This window comes from Chelonoidis abingdonii, chromosome 26 (assembly GCF_003597395.2).
Source record: "Chelonoidis abingdonii isolate Lonesome George chromosome 26, CheloAbing_2.0, whole genome shotgun sequence".
Lineage (NCBI taxonomy): Eukaryota > Metazoa > Chordata > Testudines > Testudinidae > Chelonoidis > Chelonoidis abingdonii.
In genome coordinates, this window is record NC_133794.1 from 13701945 (window position 1) to 13729151 (window position 27207).

At 52.6% G+C, this 27207-nt stretch overlaps 1 protein-coding gene and 1 long non-coding RNA gene across 2 annotated transcripts in view; one reads left to right on the plus strand and one right to left on the minus strand.

Annotated features, from left to right (window-relative positions):
* The window catches only part of PRR13 (proline rich 13), a 328718-nt gene that overhangs the window by 224553 nt on the left and 76958 nt on the right, over positions 1 to 27207 (plus strand). The window lies entirely within an intron of this gene.
* On the minus strand, positions 12017 to 17975 carry LOC116828479 (uncharacterized). Its single transcript, XR_004374539.2, has 3 exons — positions 16452 to 17975; positions 13095 to 13230; positions 12017 to 12508 (listed from the first exon to the last, which is right to left on the minus strand). It is a non-coding gene; the product is annotated as an uncharacterized LOC116828479 (long non-coding RNA).

Genomic DNA, 27207 nt, shown 5'->3' on the forward strand with positions numbered 1-27207 from the left:
CCCACCCCCAGCCCCCCAGCCTCCTCCTCTATCCCCAGCACCCAGTCCTCCCTCCCCAACTGCACCACAGCACCTCTGCCCCCTCGTCCATCTTCAACCCCACCTTGGGAAATGCTGCTCCCCCCACCATCGGCGGCCCTGTGGGTCCGGTTGGGGGCTGGGGGTGAAGGCAACTCAGCCGAGGGGCTTCCGTGGCCAGGGGAGCAGAAGGAGCTGAGAACAGGCCTCAAGGGAGGAATCGGCCTAGGGCTGTGAGCTGGTAGCTGGGTTGGCTCAGGAGGGGTGAGGCAGCGGGAAGGGAGGTCAAACAACATGCAGTTTGCACACTGGGCCCACACACACACAGCACACACTGCACCGCTGTACACAGCACACTGCTCCCCCTGCAGACACGCACACACGCTGGACATGCACACACCACCCACACGCCCAGAGCATGCATGCACACACATGCACTACACACACTTACCATGCGCGCACACACACACACACACACAGACCATGCATGCACGCACACACACACCATGCATGCACACCCACACACGTACCATGCGCACACACATACACACAGAGACCATGCATGCACGCACATGCACTACTCACACGTACCATGCGCGCACACACACACTCACGCCGAGACCGTGCATGCACGCGCACACACTATGCACACGTACAGGACCAGATTAACCTTTTGTGGGCCTGGCGCCAAACATCTTTGTGTGCCCCCATGGAGGCAATGGAGCATGGCATGGGAAGGTCAGTCCCTGGAGTGAGCAGCCAGCTAGATGCAATGGGGCATTGCATGGCAAGGGTGGCCTTGCTCCACCCAATTCGGGGGCACTATTTACAAACTGGCAGGGGACAGAGTGGGGTGGGGGCAGGGGACAGAGAAGAGCCCTCGGCCAGCGGCGGGCAGGCCAAGAGGAGCAAGTAGTGGGCAGGGGGAGCCAGCAGGGTCTCGGGGCACAGTGCAAGCAGAACAGGCCGGGGCCGCTTCTGAGCGTGGGCCGTGCTCCATGGAGCCACTGGAGCCACTGTAAACCTGTCATTGCACACGTACCGTGCACACACACACACACATATGCCCGCCCAGACCATGCATGCACGCACATGCACTACACACATGTACCATGCACACACACACACACACACACACACCATGCATGCACATGCACGCACTACACACATGTACCATGCACACACACACACACACACACACAGACCATGCATGTACACACACGCACTACACACATGTACCATGCACACACACACACACACAGAGAGAGCATGCATGCACATGCACGCACTACACACATGTACCGTGCACACACACACACACGCCCAGACCATGCATGCGCATGCATGCACTACACACATGTATCATGCACACGCGCACACACATAGACCATGCATGTACACGCATGCACTACACACACATACTGTGCACACACGCACGGGCGAGCACTCATTTGCCCTGGAATCCTGCGGCTCAGCCAGTGGAAATGGAATAGATCCATTGACGGCCACACAGCACCTGAGATTGTCACCAGCTGCGGGGCCGACCTTGCGCCTCACTCGCAGAAACTGACACTGTCACACATGGATGGGTGTGTCCAGTCCTTCCTGCTGCTCCCCACGCCGGACCCGCTCTGTGCAATACACAGACCTGTGTCCTTGTGGCCATCCTGGGGCTGCTCCCCGTGCCATTGGGCTGGGCCCTCACTGGAAAGAACTTAGCCCTTCCGGCTCCTCCTGCAACCTGAGCAAGAGACAACTCCTCATTCGCAGGCCTGCTGGGGCTTGACACGCAGTTAGACATGTCTGATCCCCCCCAGTAGAGGGCAGCAGTGGACACTTGCTAGCCAGGGATTAATGGGGATTTCCCCATATATCAGCACAGCCTCCCCATGGGGCTGCTTACGTCACTGGGCACACCCACTCCAGAGCCTACTGTGAGTCACCCTCCCTCCCTGCCAACGGCCTCTTCCCAGCCAAGGGGGCCCCCTTCCCGCTCGCCCCAGGGGGTGTTGGTGTTCAGTACATGCCAGCGGGTGTCTGGGTTTGACGGGCTTTGCTGATATCGAAGCTAGTGTCAGAGGTGGGGGAAGACAGGCAGTGACTCTGGCTTGCGTCTCGCTTGGGCATTAATTCCTCGTTAGCAAGTTTCCTTTTCGGATGTCAGTCCCTTGGCATTTCGCCTCACCTCTGATTGGCTCCGGGAGTGCCCTCTTAGCAGTGCCCAGCTGCTGTGAGCTTCCTTTCAGCAGTGTCCTGGCAGTGACAGCTGGGATCCCAGTGCTGCGAGCTTCCTCACAGCAGTGCCCTGGCAGTGACAGCTGGGATATCAGTGCTGTGAGCTTTCCTGCAGCATGGCCCTGTCAATGCCCAGCTGGGACCTTAGCACTGTAAGCATCCCCAAAGCAATGCTCTGATAGTGCCCAGTCAGCTTTCCAGTGCTGTGAGCTTCCCCCCAGCAGTGCCCTCCCTGCAGGTGTCCAGGTGGGATGCCTGCACTGTGAGTAGCTCTGCGGCAACACCCTGCTAGTACCAAGGCAGGGAGTGTCAAATGAAATCTTCACAATCTACATGAGTCCCTAGACGATTTCCTAAGGCCTGGTTCCACAGAACCCCCCGGGGATGTGGGAGAGCAGCTGGGAGCTGTCAGCCTCTCACACCAGCCCTGGGATGATGATGCTGAGGGGGCTCAGCAGGGAAGCCAGAAGGTCAGACTCAGAGGTGGGCAGAGGAGAGAGAACCAAACAGGTCACCGATAAAACCTCTGGCCCTTTGGTGCCAGTGGAAATACGATCCTGTCAGGGAACGGGGCAGTTCAGGACCTCTGGGCTCGATTCCCAGTTCTGGGTAACTTTGGGCAGGTCCCTTCCTCTCTCTCACCCTGTCTCCCCTCCCACCCTTTCCCTAGCTAGACCGGAAGCTCTTTAGGGCAGTCTGTATGTACAGCTCCCAGCACAACAGGGGCCTTGACTAATACACCAGATGGATCACTAGGTGTCAGCGCCTCACCACAGGACAGCAGTGCCAGCAGGGGCAGAGACCCAGCCACCCAGGGGAAGGGGCAATTTTCAGGGAATTCAGCTGTGATCAGCTCCACACCTGGATCAGGATGCCCCCTTCCCCGCCCCAGAAAGTCACTGTGGGGCAGATGGGTTGGGGGCAGAGCACTGTGGCTTTCAGGCCCCCTCATCCCGAGTCTGAAAGTGCAGCCCCAGAGGTGGAGGGAGCTCGAAATACCCCAATCCCTCCTTTTTCCAGGGGCTGGATCTGGATTTCCTGGTCAAGGGCACATCGGGGGTTAAAAACGGAGGCTACAGGTGAGCTCTGTTGGGGTTGGTCCTGCTTTGAGCAGGGGGTTGGACTAGATGACCTCCTGTGCCACAGCTAAGGAGGCTCCCGCCTTTTCTGAGCTGCCCAAAGGCCTGATCCATGGCCTCCCAGCTCACAGCACAGGGGGTATTTTGGGGGTGCTCCAAACCTCCCCCCATTCCATGGCTACTGCATGGCCTGCTGGCTGCCTCCAGGACTGACCCAACTTGTGCTGTTGGTGGATCTAGCCCAGGCTGTGGGGACAGGAGAGGCAAGCCCTGTTCCTGGACTTGAACCTCGCCCCAGCTCTGGGATGAACTGGCGGATAAACTCCAAGTATCTTGCCCTGTCCTGGCAGTGGCAGCTGGAGACAGGTTTCCCCTTCGCTTCTAGCTGACTTCCAGCTATTGCTCGGCGTCGCCATGGACGACTGCCCTGTTCCGCCCCAGAGGTGGCTGCATCAGCCTGGCCAGAGGCCCCGGGTATTCCCCTCTGTCGCTCCCCTTGCAGAATCCTCACCCCAGCATCGGGCGTTTGTGCGGGAGGGGATGTGTACGGATTGTGGGGGCCGTGTGCCACTCTGGGTGTACGTGCATGTCTAGTAGAGTTTATGTAAGTGAATTGGCATCAGGGCTGTTGGTGGGATCATGTGTCTGTCTAGGGGGGGCTGCGTGTATGTTGCAGGTATTGTGGGATATGTGTGTGTTGTGGTATGTTTGTGTGATGCAGGGGTTGTGGGGGGTATGATGCCAGGGTTATGGTGTGTTGTGTGTGTATGACACAGGGGATGTGGGGAGAGGTATAGGGGTGTGTGATCCGGGGTTATGGTGTGTTGTGCATTGTGGTGTGTGATGCAGGGGTTGTGGTGTGTGGGAAGGTGATAGGGGGTTATGGTGTGTTGTGGTGTTTGCATGATGCAGGAGTTGTAGAGTGTGTTGCAGGGGTTGTTGGGTGCTTTGGTGTGTGTTGCAGGAGTTGCAGTGTTCGCAGGGGTTGCAGTGTTTGCAGGGGTTATGATATGCTGCGTGTTGTGTGTGTGATGCAGAGGTTGTGGGGTGCTTTTGTGGCAAGTGTGTTGCAGGGGTTGTTGGGTGCTTTGGTGTGTGTGTGAAGTGGAGGTTGTGGAGTGTGTGATGCAGGGGTTTGATGTTTTGTGTGTTGTGTGTGTGATAATAGGTGTTGTGGGGGGTGATGCACGGGTTATGATGTGTTGTGGGAGGGAAGTGTTTTACAGGAGTTGTGTGCTGTGGTGTGCTTGATGCAGAGAGTGAGGGTGTCCGTGGGAGTGTTGCAGGGGGTACGTTGTGTTGCATGTTGTGGTAAGTGTGTGACGCAGGGGCTGGGGGTCTAAAGTGGGGTGTTGCAGGGGGGGTGGTGTGTGTGTGGAAAGTCTGTTGCAGGGGCTGTTGTGTGGGGTGTGTGTGATGCAGGGGATGTGGAGTGTAATACATGGGGCATGGTGTATTGTGGAGTATGTGTGATGTAGGGGATGTTGGGTATGTATGTGGGAAGTGTGCTGCAGGGAGTGTTGTGTTGTGGGAGGGTGATACAGGGTTGTGACGTGTGCGGGTGTTGCAGGAGGCATGTTGTAGTGGAGATGTAGCAGAGGGGGTGTTGTGTTGTGATGTGGGAGTGTGATGCAGAGGATGTGGGGTGCATATTGCAGGTGTGTTGTGTTATGGGGCGTGTTGTAGCGGGTGTGGGTGTGTCAATACACCATGCGTGTTGCAGGGGGTGTGTTGTATTGTGGGGGTATGATGCAGGGGCCATGGGGGGTTGCAGGCAGTGAGTTGTGTTGTGGGGGTGATAGAGGGGTCATGATGTGTGCGTTGCAGGTGGTGAGTTGTGTTAAGTTGTGGGGTTGTGATACAGGGATAGTGGGGGCGAGGGTTTGAAGACGGTGTATTGTGTGGGGGGTGTTGTAGCAGGCAGTGTGATGTGTCATATTTCAGGGTGTGATGCAGGGTGTTGTGTTGTTTGGGGGTCTGTGATACAGGGTAATGGGAGGTTGCAGATAGTGAGTTGTGTCGTGTTGCAGGGTATGTGATGCAGGCGGTGTGTTGTGTTGTGGGGGTGATATAGGGGTTGTGGGGTGTGTGTTGCAGGCAGTGAGTTGTGTTATGTTGTGGGGTTGTAATACAAGTGGGGGGGTTGCAGGTGGTGAGTTGTGTTGTGTTGCAGGGTGTGTGATGCAGGCAGTGAGTTGTTTATGCTGCAGGGTGTATATTGCAGGCAGTGAATTGTGTTATGTTAGGGGTTTGTAATACTGGTGTGGGAGGGTTGCAGGCGACGAGTTGTGTTGTGTTGCAGGGTGTGTGATACAGGCTGTGAGTTGTGTCATGTTGCAGGGGGTGTGTTGCAGGCCGTGAGTTGTGTCATGTTGCAGGGGGTGTGTTGCAGGCAGTGTGTTGTGTTGGGGTGATCAGGGGCTGGGGGGTTGCAGGCAGTGGGTTGTTTTGTGTTGCAGGGTGTGTGTTGCAGTCAGTGTGTTGTGTTGGGGTGATGCAGGGGCTGGCGGTTGCAGGCTGTGAGTTGTGTCGTGTTGCAGGGTGTGTGTTGCAGGCAGTGTGTTGTGTTGGGGTGATGCAGGGGCTGGGGGGTTGCAGGCAGTGAGTTGTGTCATGTTGCAGGGTGTGTGTTGCAGTCAGTGTGTTGTGTTGGGGTGATGCAGGGGCTGGGGTTCAGGCAGTGGGTTGTGTTGGTTGTTGCAGGTGTGGTGTTGCAGGCATGTGTGTGTTGGGGGTGATGCAGGGCTGGGGGTTGCAGGCAGTGAGTGGTATCATGTGTGTGTGTGGGCGGGGGATTCAGGGGCTGGGGGCTGTTTCCCCAACGGGGCGGGGGGCTCTGGAACACCTGGAGCTGCATTTCTGTGGTTCCCAACCGCCATGCAGGGAGCCCCGTGGGCAGCCCGCGGCGCTCGCCTCTGCCGCTGCTATTCCAGTGGGACTGGCTCCTTTGGCCTGGGCAGCACAGATCCGGGCCAGCACCCGCCACCCCCGGCTCAGCTGCCCCAGGCTAAGCCCCTCTCCCTGCTAGCCAAGCAGCCAGACACTCTCATGAGCGGGTGTGCTTAAACCCAGCACCCAGCAGCACCCTGGGGAGCGTGAGACGACCCCACCCACTACTTGAGAAAAATGGGCACTGCTGGGGGGAACGCCTCACAGCACTGAGGTCCCGGATGGGCACTGGCAGGACACTGCTGGGGGGAAGCTCACAGCACTGAGGTCCCAGGTGGGCAGTAGCAGGACATTGCTGGGGGGAAGCTCACAGCACTGAGGTCCCGGATGGGCACTGGCAGGACACTGCTGGGGGGAAGCTCACAGCACTGAGGTCCCAGATGGGCAGTGGCAGGACACTGCTGGGCGGAAGCTCACAGCACTGAGGTCCCGGATGGGCACTGGCAGGACACTGCTGGGGTGAAACTAACAGCACTGAGGTCCCAGGTGAGGAGTAACAGGGCAGTGCTGGGGGAAAGCTCACAGCACTGAGGTCCCAGATGGGCAGTGGCAGGACACTGCTGGGCGGAAGCTCATAGCACTGAGGTCCCGGATGGGCACTGGCAGGACACTGCTGGGGGGGAAGCTCACAGCACTGAGGTCCCGGATGGGCACTGGCAGGACACTGCTGGGGTGAAACTAACAGCACTGAGGTCCCAGGTGAGGAGTAACAGGGCAGTGCTGGGGGAAAGCTCACAGCACTGAGGTCCCAGATGGGCAGTGGCAGGACACTGCTGGGCGGAAGCTCATAGCACTGAGGTCCCGGATGGGCACTGGCAGGACACTGCTGGGGGGGAAGCTCACAGCACTGAGGTCCCGGATGGGCACTGGCAGGACACTGCTGGGGGGACACTCACAGCACTGAGGTCCCGGGTGGGCAGTGGCAGGACATTGCTGGGGGGGAAGCTCACAGCACTGAGGTCCCAGATGGGCAGTGGCAGGACACTGCTGGGCGGAAGCTGACAGCACTGAGGTCCCAGATGGGCAGTGGCAGGACACTGCTGGGGGGAAGCTCACAGCACTGAGGTCCCAGATGGGCACTGGCAGGACACTGCTGGGGGGAAGCTCACAGCACTGAGGTCCCGGGTGGGCACTGGCAGGACATTGCTGAGTGGAAGCTCACAGCACTGAGGTCCCAGGTGAGGAGTAACAGGACACTGCTGGGGGGAAGCTCACAGCACTGAGGTCCCAGGTGGGAAGTGGCCATGCATTACTGGGATCTGGTAGGGGTTGGCAGTGCCCGCTCTGGCAGAGTGGCAGAAGGGAGCACAGTGGCCCAAGATGAGCGGCAAATGGGAAGCAGGGAGCTGGGAGGGGGTGGAGATAAAACCCTCACCTGGCACAATCCCTGCCGACTCTGAGCTGCTTTCCAGACCGCATATGGGGCCACTGGACTGCACCTACCACTGACATGCCACCACCTCTGGGATGGGGCACAGCAGCTGCTTCACACCGGCATACACAAGAGCTTTGGGCAGGCGGTGACGAAGACTCCAGGGGCAGAGTCCTCCCTGTGCAGCGCTGGGGCAACTGGGAAGCCGTTCAGACTGGTATTCAGGGGCAGGTGGGGCCCCACCTGGGAGAGCAGCCCCCATGACACTTTGCAGGGGCACAGGTCCCCCCAGCCCCACCATGGGCTGGCATAGGGGACCCCCAGCAATGAAGGGGGCTCCGGGGAGTGCTCAGATCTGCTGCCTAGGTGCTCCGGAAAGGCCAATCAGTGAATCGGACCTGGGGCTCCCTCCTGCTGGCTTTATATCTTGTGATTTGTATAACGGAGTTGCTCCCAGTAAGCTCCAGTGTGAGACCGGAGACCGGCGCACCGAGTCCTGCTGGAGACGGGCTGGATCTTCAGGAATCTGCCTGGGGGCGGAGTGGTGCTGGCGCTCCGGCCGTGCCCGCTGCCGCCGGGGATCAGCCTGCCCTGCTGTGGCTGTGTGACATCCGTGCATAGAGGCCTGACTGACCCGACTCGTCTGCCAGGCCTTCCAGTTCTGACCCACTTACTGCAGGACACCGATGGCAGCTGGCAAGCCGCTTGCAGAGGTCCCTGCCAACCCAGGCTTGCCCTTGTTCAGCCACCTGGTTTTTAGCCCCCCCAGCCACACGTCTTTCATCACGACACCCACTCTCACTGGGGCTGCCATGCCAGGACATGGCAGCGGAGTCCCGGTGGTGGGAAATCTGGGACTTAACCCCAACCACCAACCAGTTCCTCGTCACAGACCCTCCCGCTCGCCCGTCCGGCTTCGACCTGCCCCATCGCCAGTGAGTTCTTCTTAACCGATTCCGGAGTGAGCCAGGCCTCTGCAGCCCACCTGCTCCGTCAGGGTCTTGGACACAGTCCAAGCTGTAGCTGCGGCACCGATCAAACAACAATCCGTGTTGTCGAGATGGGCCCACACCACTAACCAAATTCAGCAGTGGGCTCTGTTAGCAACCCTTGGCCGCTATTGCAAATGCTAAATAAACAGTGGCCCGAAGTCTCCCTTACACTAGGGCGTTGCTCCATTCTGATACTGGGCCTTCAGCTGGTGGGATTGGAAGATCCCACCCCCCACCCGTCGTCTGCTGCTAACACCAGTTTACAGTGATACCAGGATGTGCATGAAAATCAGCCTTTATGTCAGTCAGAGTCTCAGGGCCCTGCCTGTAGCATCCCTCCCGAGAGAGCCCAGGGGTCAGGGGACACTAGCTAGCTGGAGTGTGTCTCCACTTCTCTTCCTCCCAAGGAGGAGATAACCCAGTGGTGCTTAACATCCTCCCCTTGGGGACACCCTCCCCCCGGCCCCGCTATTTAGCAAAGCAGATGCTGCTGCTGTTTGCATCCTGCAGCCCGACTGATGTCCAGGCATCTCCCTCGGGATACAGTGTGATCTGTGGCATGACTGCAGCCCGTGCAGAGATGTTCCCCAGCTAGCTTTGATCCAAGCTGACTCCTGTAACGATAGAGGTGAAGCTGCAGCTCGAGTAGGCACCCAGTTCTGGGGGGACTCAGAGTCAGCACAAGGCCAAGGAAGTTCTGAACCGCCCAGGGCTTGGCTCCGCGCGGGCTGCCGGCTCCCCGGCTCATCCATCCCATGCTTGGCTTGGGAACATCAGCCAAACCCTCGCCCGGCCTCCTCCTCTTTTGGTTGTCGCTGCTCTTGTGCTGACGCCGGAGGCTCGGCTTTTTCCAGCACTGCGGTCCCCCAGCGAGCGGGGAAGGCCAGGGTTCCCAGGCCGCAGGCTGACGGCAGTGTGTGGTGCTCGGGGCTCCAGAGCAGGCCAGGCCCCAGTCGCGCCCCTCGCTCCTGGAACAATTTCCGATTGGGTTGCTTGAGTAAATCCACCAAGAGTGGCCACTTCCTGGAACGTTCTCTTGTATCCGAAACCACAGGAGAGGGACCCCGTCGCCAAAGGGAGCGAGAGTGTGATCAAACCCAGATGGGGACCAGGGCGGGGAGGAGGGAGCTACACACCCACTCACCCCACTCCCAGAGGCATGCATACATACACCCCCCACACACACATCACAGGCATTCACATGCACACACACACGGTCACACAAACGCACACACATACAAACAGGGACACCCATGTGCAGACACTCCCACATGCTCATATCCAGCCACATGCACACAAAGAGAGAGACTTTTCCCTTCTAGCAAACACACACTCAGAGTCTGTTGCGCACATTCACACATGGTGGTGCACATGGACACACGGAGGATCTGGCCCATCATTGGCATTTCTTGCTATGGACACAGTTTGTTCTAGGTTTTGCCTCTTACTGGGGCAGGAGGAGGTTCTGGGTGGGGAGGGAGAGGGGAAGATGGTGAAACCAGCCTAGTCAGTTTCACTCCTGGGTCCTCATTCTGCCTTTATACATATAAACCAAGGTGCTGATCCTTGGCTCCCCTCCGCTGAAGTCACGGCAAAACTCCCACAGACTTCGCTGGAGCCAGCCTGGTGTGAATCCAGAGACAGACAGACAGACACACACACACACAGAGTCACTTTCACTTGCCTCTTCCCATACACTAACCCAGGCCAATCTGAAACAGGAAAGAGAGGATTCCCGCCCCCCCGGACCAAGCCCTCCAGCTCCTCGGTGAGATTCGTTGTATCCCCAGGAATTCAGGCCTTTTGCCTCGTTCTGTGCTTCCCAGTAATGTGAACGGCTGGTGCCAGGAGGCAGCCTAGATGGCTGTTCCTATGGCAATAGGCCTGTTTGATTCATGTCCACATGGGACTTCTCAGTGTCTCTGTGCTGCAACCATTGGCCATGTGGAGCTTCACTGCCACAATAGGGCTACAACTCAGATATCACTGTTCCACATCATGGGCTTCTTCCTCCTGGGCAAGGGGAGAATCCCCGTTAGGTGTTAGCAGTATAGAGCCTATGACACACAATTGCACAGCTCTGACTCTAGTGGTTAGAGCAGGGGAATGGAATCAAGACTACTGGGTTCTATTCTCAGTTCTGGGAGGGGAGAAGGGCCTAGTGGTTAGAGCAGGGGTGGGCAGGGAGTCAAGACTCCTGGGTTCTGTTCTCAGCCCTGGGAAAGGAGGAGGGTCTATTGGGTTAAAGCAGGAATGACTGGGAGTCAGGACTCCTGGGTTCTCTTCCCAGCATACTCAGGGGGGAGGGATCTAGTGGTCCAAGTCAAATGGGAGTCAGGATTCCTGGGTTCTATCCTTGCCTTTGTCAGTGATTTGCTACGTTGCTTTGAGCAAGTCATGTGTAGAAAGGGGGTGATGACACGACCTGCCATGGGCCTGAGGCTGCAGGTCATTGCTGAGTTTGCATTGCTCCCTGGGGCTGCCCTGGTGCAGTGTCTGAGCAAACTGTGGCCCTGGGCAGCAGACTAGCTCACCAAAGTGCTATTCCCCACGCGGCGATGGGGCTGTGCTAGAGGGAACTGCAGGGACTGCTCCCTGCGACGCACGGTGCAGTGCTGGGTGTGGCCAGGCACTAGGCGAAGGAATCAGCCAGGCTCCTGTTGGGTGGAGGCTGTGCCAAGCAAACCTATGTCTATCAGCAGTTTTCGCAGCCCATGCTGGCCTGGCAGCTGGCTGCTGTGGGTGGTCTGCAGGCCTCTCAGACCTCAGCCTGTGATTGCTCCGGCTGCCTGATCTCCAGCAAAACACTCCCAGGCCGAGATGTAGAGGGCAGCAGCCCTGTGGCGAGGTCTCCCCTGAGACTCCCCCATCCTTGGGGCCGGGGCGAGCACGTACTGGGCTGCAACTTTGGGGACGTCTAAGCAGCAGGAGGCCTTGTTCTATTCTTGGATGGGAGACTGCAAAAAGAGCACCCTATTGCTGCGGCATGGATCAGTTGGGGGAGGCTGTCTCCTCTGAGTCAGTCCCGTGCCCCAGTGGGATGCTAGGGGGCGCTGTGCTGTAGGGACCAGTGGGTGAATCAGTCGGGGGTGGTCTAGAGGACGCTATGTATTAGGGATGGGGTGGGTGATTCACTGGGGGGTGGTCTCCTCTCTGCAGAGCTAATGCCCCAGCCTGGCTCTAAAGGGCTCTGTCTTTCAGACGAGATCTCAAACCAAGGTCCCAGCCATTAAAGGTCCTACAACTCTGCCCGCAAAAATCCAGGTGCGAGGCCAGAAGTCCTAGCGAAATTCATACATGGTTAATTTCTGCCTCTCTAAATCCTCCTTGGGCTTTCAGCTGGACGCATGCTCCTTCTTCACATCCTGGCTTGTGCTGCTGGGTGCTGTGGGCTGTTAAGCAGCTGTACTGGCCAAATGGGCATAATAATATTTTATTATTGTGGTAGCACCCAGAGGCCCCAAACCCTTTGGGCCCCACTGGACTAGGGGTTGTACACACACAAATCAAGAGAGAGTCCATGCCTGACATCCCCCTCTTTGGATCCACCTCTTCAAATCCCTCTGCCTCCTCAGCTCTCCAGCCCAGCAGACATCGCCATGTCTCCCTCTGCCATAGCTTTGGTCTTCACCCTGCTGCAACCCCGGCTTGAAGTGGTTTCCATTATACACAGGATCTACAGGTTGGTTCAATGGCTCTCAGCATCCCCCCTATATGAATTGTTCCAGCCCCCCTGCACTCTGCTGCCACATGGGAGAAGACACTGTGCAAAGTGCATTGTTAGATTTCAGGATCTGGCCCCCGACATCTCTTTGGACCCGGTTCTTGCTCTTGTGGTGGCTTCAGGGTTCGGAAATCTCCAGCTGGAACATGGGGGAATGGAAAGGACACACTAATGGTTCAACACAGAAATGATCTGTCTATCTGGTATTTCTAAGACACCTATCATTGTAGCTAAGTTTTGGTGATCACTAGAGGACAGGACAGGAAGTCAGGACACCTGGGTTCTATTCTATCCCTGACTCACTGCGTGACTTTGGCTCAGTTACAGCCCCTCCCTGTGGCTCGGTTTCCCCATAATGAAACTGCCCTAGATATTGTGAACAAAGGTGCCGCTGAAGGCCAGAGTATTATTATTTATTAATGTCCCGGACCTTGTGATTAGATGGAGCAAATATATTTGTAGCAGTACGCGTCTTTAGATGGGTAAAGAACATGGTTTTGCAGATGTCGTCCACTGGATGGCAGCAATGGCCCGTTCTCTGCCAGCCCCTGCACCAGGGGAAGCCTTTTTCTCTGTAATAGCAGCAAAGAATCCTGTGGCACCTTATAGACTAACAGACGTTTTGGAGCATGAGCTTTCATGGGTGAATACCCACTTCGTCTGTTAGTCTATAAAGTTCCACAGGATTCTTTGCTGCTTTTACAGATCCAGACTAACACGGCTACCCCTCTGATACTTTCTCTGTAATGTCCTTCTCCACAGCAACCCCAGATCTAGGCCAATCTCCAAATGCTGTTCAGCTCTCTCCACCTGCAGGTGTTGCTTCCTCCACAGCGTGCATGTGGAAGCTCTTCTCCCGTCCTATTATTAAGGCAGAGAGGCCATTGCAGATTGCAGCATCAGGAAAAACGTTCTCCCTCTGTTTTTTAAATCCATGAATGCAAACAGGATCTTGAAGATCTCCCCCTGCAGTGACCCAGCACTCCAAACTCACCTACATTCTGGATTAGGCCCAGAGTCATTACAGGAGCATGCTGCAATTAACCAACTTTCCAGCAAATTTGGCCTGCATTTCAAGCAATCCTGAGGCCCTGCGGGTTTCGATCAAGCCCGGGCCTGTATTTCTGGGGAGCTCAGAGGGCTTATGTTCATGGCTGGGCCTGGCCTTTGGTTCTCTGGCAAACAGATTCCAGAGAACACTAGTCTATTCTCTACAGGTGTTTATACCGCGCTCATCATTGGGCGATCTGAACGCCTTCCAGTGCTGCATTAAGCAACAGGATTGACAGCTGTCATCTGTTTGTTCCCTTTGATCTAACCCGCATAGGTAACAGAGAATATATGTGATTGTATTGGCTGCAGCCCAGGCTAGTGATCTGAATACAAACGCAGCATCCCTGGTAGGTTTCTACTCAGGTGGCGATAGGGTGACCAGACAGCAAGTGTGAAAAATCGGGACAGGGGGTGGAGGGTAATAGGAGCCTGGGAGCCGCGATCGGCCAGACCTGCGGACAGGGCAGGTAAACACACCGGCCCAGCCCGACAGGGGCTTTCCCTACATAAGCGGAGACCCCTGTTTGAGAAACCCTGTTCTAAGGCGATCTAAGATACGTCGACTTCAGCTACGCTATTCTGATAGCTGAAGTTACGTATCTTAGATCGACACTCCCCCACCCCCCTGTATAGACCAGGCCTAAGGTGCCACAAGGACTCCTCGTCGTTTTTGTTCTAATCATGTTAGTTGCTCCCTGTTAGCTAATTCTGTCTGCAACACCACTTATCACTTTGGGCTTGTCTACACCAAAAATGCTGCAGTGGTGCAGCTGCCCCACTGTGGTGCTTCAATGTAGACACTACTTATGCCAACAGGAGGGGTTCTCCTGTCTATGTAGCCAGAGAGGCGGTAGCTAGGTCAACGGGAGATTCTCCTGTCAACCCAGTGCTGTCTACACCAGGGCTTAGGTCGGTTGAACTGCTTTGCTCAGAGGTGTGGCTCTTTCACGCCCCTGAGTGACATAGTTATACCAACCTTAGGCAGTGTCTATGCTCTAGGCACACAGCAGCACAGCTGCAGCGCTGGAGCTATGCCACTGGAATGCAGACCCTTGCCACAGCAATGGAAGGGATGTTTTCATCGCTGTAAAAAAGCTGCATCCTCAAGAGGCAGTAACTAGGTTACTTCCATCAACATGATGGTGTCTGTACCGGGGTTTATATGGGCTTAACTACTTTTGTCTGGCCCTGTCTACACCTAAAACTTGGGTTGACTTAGCTACATTACCTAGGGTGTGCAAGAAAACTTTCTGTCTTTGTAACAAGTGTCTACAATACTCTGTGTCACTACAGCACCTATCATACAATATCAGGGTTGGAAGGGACCTCAGGATACCATCTAGTCCAACCCCCTGCTCAAAGCAGGACCAATCCCCAGCCAGAATTTTGCCCCAGATCCCTAAATGACCCCCTCAAGGATTGAACTCACAACCTAGGGCTTAGCAGGCCAATGCTCAAGCCACTAAACTATCTCTCTCCCATTGTCCTAATGGATAAGGCATTGGCCTCCTAAGCCAGAGCTATTTTTGGGTTCAAGTCCCACCTGGGGTGAAAAAACATCTCTAAGTATAGACATACCCTATGGGGCATGAATTTTTCACACCTCTGAGCAATGTTGCTTGGTCGACCTAAGTTTTAGGTGTAGACCAAGCCCTTGTGTAGATGCAGTTTAATGCCATTAAAACCATGCTTGCTGGTTGAGCTCCACCCCAGCTCCTTCCTAGTTACTCTCCGCCTAAGTTTCATGCTACCATGAGGGGTCACCTCAAACACCATAGCCATAGTCTGGTACCAGGCCTGAGAAAGAAGAAGTGAAACTGACTTGAAATCCTGGAGGAAATGAAACTGACTAGCCTGTTTTGCTCTCTCAGAATAGGTGAAGTGCAGCTATTCTTTGTGTGGCAATAATCCAAAGTGTTATGACAATACCTGATGGCCGATTCACTATCTATCTATCCCCATACACCTCCTCTATCTATCTATCTATCTATCACACAAGTTAAAGATTATGGGGGAGCCTAATCTTTACTTTGGCCTGCTAACTTGTGACAACTACAAACTGCCTTGTCTTCACTAGGGTTTTACCTTGAGTTAATGTAACATGGGTAGGATCCAATGTGGGACCTCTGGAGCTTAGTGTATGAGCCTCTACCACATGAGCTAAAAGCCTGTCAGCTAAGGCTGTAGAGCAGACTTTAACTCTCTAAGTGGGCTTGGTGCCACTAGATGGGACAGAACACCGCACCCAGAACTGTGTGGTTTACATTAAGATCACAACTTTTTTTCCCCTTGGTAAAGACATGGCCTTGAAGGGCTTGTCTACACAGAAAGTTATCCAACTATAAGGTAGGCTGTGAATTTTAAGTACTATCATTATATTGATATAACTCCCCTTATGACACTCTTATTCCAGTATAAGGCCGTGTCTACACTACAAAATTATGTCATCCTAACTTATGTCAGCATCCAGCCACCGCAGTTATGAAATCACGTGTGTGCGCACACTTGGCTCCTGGTGTCAGCTGTGCGCATCCTCACCAGGAGGGCTTGTATCAATTGTATTGTCAGTACGGGGCATTGTGGGACAGCTCCTGAAAGCTAGGAGCAGTCAATGTTAGCAATGCAGTGTCTACACTGACATTGCATCAACCTAATTACGTCGACCGTGACTCTATACCAATCAGGGAGGTGGTGTTACTAAATCAGCGTAGAGAGGTACTTACGTCGGCTGGAGCCAAACTTAAGTGAAGACATTTCCACAGCTAGGTTGATGCAAGGCAGCTTACGTCAACCTAACCATGTAGAATACACCAGGCCAAAGAGGGCCATTGTCTGGATTAGTTTATGTTGCATTATTCTGGAATAAGGGTGTCCACATGGGAAGTTATACCAGTATAACTATAGTGGTTTAACTATACCAGTATACCAATATAATTACACTGCTCTAACTTCCCATGTAGATGAGCCTATGGGCTAGGCTTATGGAGGTTAGACCTTTGATCACTTCATGCTATAACTTCCATACTCACCTAGATTTCTGTAAGGCACTTGACTGGGTACCAAACAACATTTGAATCTAAAAACTAAATCACCACAAAATTAACACAGCACACATTAAATGGATTCGAAGGTTGCTAACGGACAGATCTCAACATGTAATCGTAAAGAGAGAATTGTCATTGAGTGGTTGCGTTTCTAGTGGGGTCCCGTGGGGATTGCTTTTGGGCCCTACGCTATTAAACATTTTTAACAATGACCTGGAAGAAAACATAAAATCATCGCTGATAAAGTTCGCAGCTGACACAAAAACTGGGGGAGGGATAAATAACGAAGAGGACATGTCACTGATACAGAGCCAACTGGGTCACTTGGTAAACTGGGCACAAGCAAACAATATTCATTTCAATACGGCTAAATGTAAAGTTACCCATCTCGGATCAAAGAATGTAGTCCTTGCTTAGAGGATGGGGACTCTGTCCTGGGTGATTGAAAAAGATTTGGAGGTCATGGTGGCTAAGGAGCTGAGCATGAGTTTGCAGCGTGACACTGTTGACCAAAAGGGCTAATGAAATCCTGGGGTGTATCAATAGGGGAATCTTGAATGGGAAGGAGTAGAAATGTTATTTTACCTCAGTATTTGGGACTTTTGCAACCACTGCTGGAATCCTGTGTCCACTGCTAGTGTCCACTATTCAAGACGGATGTTGATATATTGGAGAGGGTTCAGAGAATAGCCACGGGAATGATTAAAGGATTAGAAAACCTGCCTTATAGGGATAGACTCAAGGAGCTCAGTTTATTTAGTTTAACAGAGAGAAGATTAAGAGGGACTTACATGAGTAACAAATATTTGATAATGGAGTCCGCAATCAATGAGACGAAGGTCTAACAAGATCCAGTGGCTGGAAGTCGGAGCGAGACAAATCCATATTGAAATAAGATGCACGTTTTTAACCACGAGGGTAATTAACTCATGGAATAATTTACCAAGGGTTGTTGATCCTCCAGCACTGGCAATTTTAACATCAAGATTGGACGTTTTTCTAAAAGATCTGCTCTAGGGATTATTTTGAGGCAGGTCTCTGGCCTGTTATACAGGAGGTCAGACTAGGTGATCGCAACGGTCCCTTCTGGGCTTGGAATTTAGGAATCTATGAACCTTGTTCCAAAAATCTTGCAACCTGTGCAGATTGTTCCCATATTATATATTGATTGTCTCCACCCCACCCTGCCCCCAGCTCTCTTGGCCTAGCCTAAGGTCTACAGAAGTTATTACTGAAGACCATTCTGTTCAACGATAGCACAAGGAGTTACTTAAGGATGCAGATGAGAATTGGATGGTTTGTGGGGGTGGAAATGGGATAAATCTTCGGGATAAGATTTCCAGCAGTGACATGTAATTGCGGGAGAGGGGCTGGTTTTCAGCGAGGCCCAACTTGAAGGAGATGATTCTCAGGAAGTGCTGGACACCCACCCTCTGAAAATCGGGCCTCTTTTAGGAGACTCATATAGGGCCCCTAAAATCACTGGCTTCCATCTATAGGCTGTTCATTGACATCTAGCCCAGATATCTAGAATGACTGAAAGGAATTTGAAAGGAATTTGTGTGTGTGTGCGTAGCAGGGGGATTCTCATTTGCTAGAGGCACAAGTATCCATATTGCATTAGCCATTAGCCCAGTGATCACTACGTAACCCTCTGTTGAATGATCTCAGCAGCCAGGCCAAGAACTGAATGGATCATGGAGACTGGACTCCGTTAGGTCAGGGACAAAGTTTACAGACAAGAGGAGGCGTGTGTCTGGTGGTGGGACGGAAGTTTGTGGGACATCTGCCCACACTGGCGGAATCAGATGCCTTTTGCTCTCCAATCTGGCACGTTGCACCAGTGCTAAATTCATTTTAAAAACATAAGGCAGATTGGGGTCCCCCCCTTGTTAAATATTGGCATGAAGACCTGGTCTGGAGGAGGATCCGGCCCTTGGCGCCATTGTATTCTCAGCATGTGAACTATAAATTAAGAATCTCTGTTTTGGCCACGACACACATGTGTCTCTATCTAGCAGAGGCCAGGCGCTGCCTTCGATTCCACCTCTAGGGAGTGTCAGATGGGAGCTCCAGGACGCTCCAGCTTTTGAAGTGCACTGTCTGATCCTAAGATAACGCCAAGGGGGGCTGGGGCAGGAGGGAGATGAAATAGACAACTCTAGAGATCAAAGGATGGAGAGATAGCAGCCTAAAATCCGGAGAGAGGCTCGAGGAAGGCCCAAGGGGATGTCGTCTCTGGTTTAAAGGGGTGATGCAAAACCACATTCAAACCAATTCAGCACAGACACAGGATTTAGGAGGGGAACTGAAAAGCTTCAGAGCCAAACTCCCCTGAGCAGATTGCGCTTCTCGTTCATGCCCTCGCCAGAAATTGGCCTCCTTTTTCTGCCCCCACAAGCTATTGTTAGGATTTTGATTATGGTCCACTCGAGCATCCCCCAACACAATAGGCACCTCCTTGTGCTGGGGGCTGCCCAGTGATACTCCCTGCCCCCAAAGAGCTTGGAGGCAACCAAGATGGATAAAGGGTGGGAGGAGGAGGGGAAATAAGCAAAGAAGAGCACCAAGATTTCCTGATTCCCCATCCAAGGGCATACTCCTCCTGAGAACCCTGCGCTATCAGCTGTTCAATTCACAGCATCACAGGCTCCATTGAGACCATTTCAATGTCTAGATGCTTAGATGCCCAAACAGCCTAAGTGCAGAAGCGTCTGCAATGATCTGTGCCTGCATTTTAAAGGTACTGAAAGGGAGCGTTCATAGAAGCCCCTTTCTGAGGTGCTGAATGGCTCAGTGGCTGCAAAGTGGTCTAGGGCCAGGGCTTCACAAGACAAATTATTTGGTGGCCTCAGCGTCCGGCCATCAACTCTTGCTGGTGGCTGCTCTCATGCTTTCCCCTAAAATATTGAGGTAGCTTTAGGAAAAACAAATAAATATGCACGTACACATGTCCAAATCACTGTCATTTATTCTTTGCGTTAGTAAGTCTCTTGTGAAAAGCGATATTAACAAACATACAACGATCGTTTTTTTCGCAGCAGAATTACTCAGCCCTAGCGAGTCTGGGGACAAATTAAGCCCTGAATGGGGAGCCAGGGGAGGCAGCGAGGGGGCCAAAGGTGATATGGGTGGGTGGCCGGGGGAGGCAGCATGAGGCTGCGGCTGGAGCCCGGGGCCCAGCACCGCACAGCCGGAGGCCGTGGCTGGAGCCTGAAGTCCCGCGGCCAGAGCCTGCTGCCCTACTGCCCCAGGGCTGAAGTCCAAAGGCTGAGCCCCACTGCCCATGGGAAGGTGGGAACGCAGTGGCTGCCTGCTCCTCCAGCATTGTGCCCCTGGTGTCTCCAGAGGTGGGCAGGACCCAACCCCTGCTGGCAGCTCCAGCAACCAACACCAAGGTGGTGCATCCAGGAGCACCAGGGAGGGAGAGGGCTGTTGCTTTGCTCCTCTGCCTCCCTCCCCCAAAATCAGAGCCCAGGAGGCTCTGGCCCCAAGAAAAGCCCTGGTGGCTGCATGCGGCCATGGTGGCAGCATTTGAGAAACGCTGGTTTAGGGTGCTGTCATAACTACAAAGGGAAGGGTAACAGCCCTCCTGTGTACGATACTGTAAAATCCCTCCTGGCCAGAGGCACCCAGGAGCGGCGCCAGGGTTTCTGGCGTCCTAGGCAGAATTTGGGGGGCAGCATTTTGTGCGTTCCCCACGGGGCGTGAGGGAACTTCCGGTTCGGCTCCCATCGTGCCGCCGAAGAAGGACCCTCCGCCGAAATGCCGCAGGCAACAGCAGCAATCATTGAGCTGCTCAATTGCCTGCCGCTGTTTTCTGTGGCACGTCGGCAGAAGGTCCTTCTTCAGCGGCGTGACGGGAGCGGAACCGGAAGCTCCCGTGCGCCCCGTGGGGAGCGCACAAAATGCCGCCCCCTGAAGCCTGGCACCCTAGGCAACCACCTAAGGTCACCTAATGGAAGCGCCGGCCCTGGAGGCACCAAAATCCTTTTACCTGTAAAGGGTTAAGAAGCTCAGGTAACCTGGCTGACAGCTGACCCAAAGGATCAATAAGGGGACAAGATACTTTCAAATATTGGGGGGGAGGGGGAGGCTTTTGTTTGTGCTTTTTGTTTTGGGGGTTGTTTGCTCTTGGGACTAAGAGGGACCAGACATCAATCCATGCTCTCCAAATCTTTCTGAACAAGTCTCTCATACTTCAAATTTGTAAGTAATAGCCAGGCAAGGTGTATTCGTTTATCTTTGTTTTTCTCAGCTTGTGAATGTTCCTTTGCTAAAGGGAAGTTTATCCCTGTTTTGCTGTAACTTTGAAGCTAAGGCTAGAGGCAGTTCCTCTGGCTCTTTGAATCTGATTACCCTGTAAAGTTATTTTCCATCCTGATTTTATAGAGATGATTTTTACCTTTTCTTTTTAATAAAACCCTTCTTTTAAGAACCTGACTGATTTTTCCATTGTCCAAAGATCCAGGGGTTTGGGTCTTTGATCACCTTGTAACCAATTGGTTAGGATATTATTCTCAAGCCTCCCTAGGAAAGGGGGTGTAAGGATTTGGGGGGATATTTTGGGGGAAGAGGAACTCCAAGTGGTCCTTTCCCTGTTTCTTGTTAAATCACTTGGTGGTGGCAGAGTACCAGGTTTTAACCTAAGCTGGTAGAAATAAGCTTAGAGGTTATCTCGTGCAGGTCCCCACATCTGTACCCTAGAGTTCAGAGTGGGGAAGGAACCCTGACAGGTGCCTCATGCAGGGCCGGCTCTAGCCATTTCGCCGCCCCAAGCACGGCGGCATGCTGCGGGAAGCGCTCTGCCGCTCGCTCATCCCGCGGCTCCAGTGGACCTCCCGCAGGCGTGCCTGCGGAGGGTCTGCTGGTCCCGTGGCTCCGACGCGTGCACTGCGGAGGGTCTGCTGGTCCCAAAGTGGCCTCCGGTGGACTATCCTCCCGCAAGCATGCCTGCGGATGCTACCAATAATACCGGAGCCGGCTCCACCGGAGCCGCGGGACCAGCGGACCCTCTGCAGGCACGCCTGCGGGAGGTCCACTGGAGCTGCCTGCTGCTCTCCTGGCAACCGGCAGAGCGCCCCCCACTGCCTGCCGCCCCAAGCACGCGCTTGGCGCGCTGGGGCCTGGAGCCGGCTCTGGCCTCATGCTTAAGTTGGTCATCTGAAACCAGCCCTGGTTTAAAATGACTTGTACCAGCTGATGGGAGTCTGGTGGCTCGATCCAGTTCCCTGGGCTGGGTATCTGCACCACAATCAGTAGAGAAGCCAAGGAGTGTATGAGGCCCAGAAAGACTCTCTTCCCCATGTCTAGATGGGATCACTGGTGGTTGTGGGGGGACGGCTGTTGGAGGAGGGGAACTTGCAGTGCCCAGACTGAACCTGCAGTGTGGCTGGAGGGATGACTCCAATGATATCAATCCAGCACTTTTCACAAGTGTGACACGCACTTAAAAATACAGGCAAAGAAATAGATGTTAGTGTGAACGTATTGCCTGATGCTTAGAGCAGGGGAGTGGCTGGGCAGACCTCGTGGCTCTATTCCCAGTTCTCAGATGGGGTCTGTTGTCTAGAACGGAGGGGCTGTAAGCATTAGGACTCCCAGGCTCTGTTCCTAGGGAGTGGGATCTAGTGTGTGGTGAGGTGGCTGCAGATCAGGACTCTTAGGTTCCATTCCCAGTTGTGGGACGGAAAATGGGTCTAGTGTTTAATAATACCTAGCGCTTATATACCACTTTTCATTCATAGATCTAACAAAATAAAAGCACTTTACCACATTTACCCCATTTTACAGAAACCGGGTGAGGCCAACTGAGTGGCAATTCTTCAACAATAATAAAACCCTTCAAAAACAGACTCCAACGTGAAACTGCAGAACTGGAATTAATTTGCACACTGGACACCATGACATTAGGCCTGAATAAAGACTGGGAGTGGTTGAGTCATTACAAAACCTAAACCTAATTTCCCCCATACTAATTTCCCCCTTCTGTTACTCACACCTTCTTGTCAACCCTCATTACCACTACAAAAGTTATTTTTCCTCCCTGGTACCCTACTGTTAATTGAATTGTCTCATTAGACTGACTTCACACTTGGTAAGACAACTCCCATCTTTTCATGTATTTATACCTGTGCCTGTATTTTCCACTCCATGCATCTGATGAAGTGGGTTCTAGCCCACAAAAGCTTATGCCCAAATAAATGTGTTAGTCTCTAAGGTGCCACAAGGACTCCTCATTGTTGAGGCTAAGAAGTGACTTGCTTATGGTGACCACACAGAGCAACAAATAGAACCCACAGTTCCTGAGCCCCAGATTAGAGCTCTATCCTCCAGTAGGCTGACTGGTTAGAGGAAGGTGGATGGACATCAGGACTCCGGATTCTATTCCCACTTCTGGAATGGGGACTGAGATCTAGCACCAGCTGGGACAAGGCATCAGGACTTCTGGGTTTGATTCCTGGCACTGCCTTGCTCAAAGCTACCTTTGGCCCCACTCCTGTGCTGTGCCTCCTACGAAACACAGCACCAGATCTGCCCTCCTGTTGCTGACAGGGCACAAAGGCTGTGTGGGGGAAGTGCGCCTTTCTTTCAAGGTGGGCAAAGGGAGAGAGGGACAGTTGTGGTAGGGGAGAAAGGTGTAGGGTGACCAGATGTCCTGTTTTTAAAGGGACAGTCCTGGTTTTTGGGACTTTTTCTTATACAGGCACTTATTACCCCCCACCCCCTGTGTCATTTTTTCACAGTTGCTATCTGATCACCAGAGAAAGGGGAAGCCTGCGGAGAATGGGAGAAACGGATTCAGCAAAGTTCACTGCTTCCCGTGTGGCAAAGCCAGCATGGAAAGAGGGTGACTTGGGTGGGGGGCGGGGATGTTGCTCTCTGATCTGCCCCCTACCCTGTCTAAAAAAATGTCCCCATACCGCAATGGGAGGAATGCTCAGCTACAGGCTGGGGAGATACCATCCCCCACACCCACTCCTTGTGGAGAGGAGATAAGGCTGTGTGGAAGGCTGGTGCTTCTGTCTAACCCCTCCCTGCTGTCTGCTAATCTAGATGACTAGCTGGGTGAGTCACCATTCACTGCACACAGTGTGTGTGGGTGTGGTGAGGAGGCTCAGGGAAGGGAGTGGGGGCTGGGCATCAAAATTCCCTGAATTCTGAGCCCATGTGTGAGAGGGAAGAGGTGGCTAATGGTTGGAGTGGGAAATTGTGGCCCTGCTGTGTGCCTCAGTTTCCCCACAGGGCAAATAATACATAAGAGGCGAGCGTGATGCTTGACAAAATCTTGGCTGTAATGTGCTCAGGGGACCCTCAGATGAGAAAAAACAAGAGTACTTGTGGCACCTTAGAGACTAACAAATTTATTTGAGCTTTGGTGGGCTACAGCCACGGATGAGATTCACTAGAGCAGAATTATCGTGAAGCCTGCTTTCTGTGAGGCTGGAGGTCAGACCTGGGAATGGCTGTGGCTCAACTCAGCAAAACACAAGGCCAGCCTCTGTGGTTTGCTACCCAAGAACATTCCTCGTCTGGATTTTGGTGGTGGCGGTGGGAGCAGCAGGAGGAGTTGCAAAAAGCCCCACCACTTCTTGCAGAAAAAGACTATTAACTAGCAGCTGCTCAGAATAGCTGGGGCCACCCAGCAGCTGGGTGTCTGACTGTGCAGCGTCTCTGAGGGCAAGTCAGAGCAGCTCAGCCTAGAAGCCACACCCTGGCTGGCTGGGGTTTCAGGCATGCCTCACAGAGGTTTGCTTATAAAGCTGAATCCAGCCCTGGGCCAACCCCCTGCTTGCCAGCCCAGTCCCCACAGGGAGGGGAAAGAGGATGAGAACTGGCAGCTTCACATGGCTTTGTTGTCTTTCTTTTGTGGCTTAGTAGGATCAACCCATTGAACCGGGTATTAAAGGCACAGACCATCTTTTCAAACCCCAGTGAAGGATTGCTAGAGTTCAGCTCCCTGGGTCATGGTTGTTAGGAACATAGATTCATCATAGATTCCAAGTTTGGAAGGTTCCATTGTGGTCATCTAGTGTGACCTGTATAACACAGGCTGTAGAACCTCCCCAGAAAATTTCTAAGGCAGATCTTTTAGAAAAACATCCAATCTTGACTGAAAGCATGGCTTGTACTCATGTAACTGTTGTATCAAATAGCTTTTGTCTATTGCTTTTCTTCTGTTCTCAAAGTGCTTTACAAAGGAGGGTGGTATCATTATCCCCATTTTACAGGAGGGGAAACTGAGGCACAGAGAGGCAAAGTGAGCCAGCAGGCCAGTAGCAGAATCCAGGTCTTCTGCTTCCCAGTCAAGTGTGCTATCCCTTAGTAAACACTGCCTCCCATACTATGTTGGCTAGCATGCCTGCAGGGCTGCCTTCTAGTGGATGGGAGACTGGGCTGGGATTCAGGAGATTTGCATTCAGTTCCTTGTTCAACCACAGGCTGATCTAGTTCAAGTGGTACAACTTTTGTATGTGTACCAGGCCAAAGAGTAGGGAGAAGGGAGAAATTAAGGCACAGCAGGTCAGCGGTACAGCTAGGAAAAGAACCCAGGTCTCCTGAGTCTCCATTAGCTTCTTTTGGTGGCATTATTCAAAGAAATATTATTATCCCTATTTTACAATTGGGGAATGAGAGAGTAGGGGCCATATTTTCAAAAGATCTCAGCTCCTGTTCAGGCATTTAATTTAAGTGGCCTTATTTGTCTATCATAGAAGAGCTGGGAGTAGAACCTATGCCTCTAATATGGTGAATCAAAACTCACCCACTTAGCTGCACCAACACAATCTACCAAACCACCGTGGGGAAAAAAAAATACTATGGGATCAGGTTGCTAAAGGCTGTATTCTAATTCAGATGCACAAAGGGGGCAGAGTTAAGGTTGGAGGGACAACCTTAATTTTGGCATTTGCTAATTATTGAGTGTTTAACTTCGAAAACTTAATGGTTTTGAACAAGTTTTTTGTTGTTGTTGAATGAGACAAGGTAAGTGAGGTAATATCTTTTATTGGTCCAACTTCTGTTGCTAAAAGAGACACCCTTCATAGAGTTCTTCTTCAAGTTTTCACGGGGGGGTTGTATGTAAGATATACGCACATCCATGAACACATCAGCAACTTTCACCAAGACTTTCAAATGTACTTTAAAAATGTGAGGTCTTGTGAAAAGAGTGCCCAAATCCCTTAGGCCAGAGCAACACTAGAAACTTTTGCCAGCATAACCATGTTGGTTAGGGGTATGGCTTTTTTGCCACATTGCGATACTAGTGTAGACATGGTTATACCTGCATAAAAGTGCTTTTGCTGGTATAGCTTATTTTGCTCACTGAACCAGTATAAGCTATACTAGCAAAACCACTTTTTGCTGGTATAAACTCTCTCTATTAGGAGAGTCTGCTCGTATAGCTATAGCAGTATGTCCTCAGGCAGCTTTGAAAATCTCAGTCTTAATAAATAAAGTCACCTAGCCCTTGCTGCCTGGAGGCAATTTGTCTCTCTGTTCTGTAAAGGGGGGAAACTGAGGCATAGACTGGCCATGACTTACCCAGCAAGTCAATGGTGGAGCTGCAGAGAGGATGTGGGTTTCCTGACTCCCAGTTCTGTTCTTTAACCACATTCTTCCTTCCCTCTGTGATAATGATTTAATGTGAGGAGAGGGAGGTTATTTAACTCTGCAAACCCTCTTGGGATGTGGTTGGTATGACAGATGCTCTGCAGAACGAATGGCTCATGGGCTGCAGACTGGGAAAATAAAACTTCTTTGAGGCAATCCAAGGTAGAAAATCCAGACTCTAAATCTGGACCTCTCTGGTGCTATAGGCCGTTGTGTTTGGCTATTAAATAAAAGCCTGGTGGTTTGAGACCATGCGGTAATGTCAGAGCCTTGGGTTTTTGTTTGGAAGACAATATTGTCTAGTGGTTAGAAGGACTGAGGCTATGTCTACGCTACAGCCTACATCGGCATAATTTATGTTGCTCAGGGATGAGAAAAAACCAACCCTCCTGACAAGGGCATCAGGGCCTTCCCAAAAGTGGGCAGCTGGGGGCTGGCTTCCCCACTGGCTTCACACTGGCCTGGCCATGGGGTGAAGTCTTGGGGTGGGGGGAGAGAAGGGAAGGGGGCAGGGTCCACCCCAGCGAAAAGGAAACAGGGTAGGTCCCCCTGAACTCCCTGGTTCTGGCACCCCTGCCCCCAAGCAACATAAATTACATCAGGTGTAGGGAATCTATGGCACAAGTGCAAAGGCAGCACAGAAGCTGATTTTCAGTGGCCCTCACATTGCCGGGGTCCTGGCCACCAGTCCAGGGGGCTCTGCATTTTAATTTAATTTTAAATGAAGCTTCTTAAACATTTTAAAAACCTTCTTTACTTTACATACAACAATAGTTTAGTTATATATTATAGACTTCTAAAAAGAGACTTTCTAAAAACGTTAAAATATATTAGGGGCACGCGAAACCTTACATTAGAGTAAATAAATGAAGACTCACCACTTCTGACAGGTTGCCGACCCCTTAATTACACCAACATAAGCAGTCATGTGCACAGCACTATGTTGGCAGGAGAGCTTCTCCTAATATACCAATCCACATTCTCTAAGAAGATGGTAGCCACTAGCACTTTGTCCTCCAATCTATAGCTGTGAAATTAAAGTCTCCCATAATCACACAATTCCCAGTAGTATTTATTTCATTAAAAACGTTAAAGAGGTTTCTATCCATATCCAGATCAGATCCTGCTG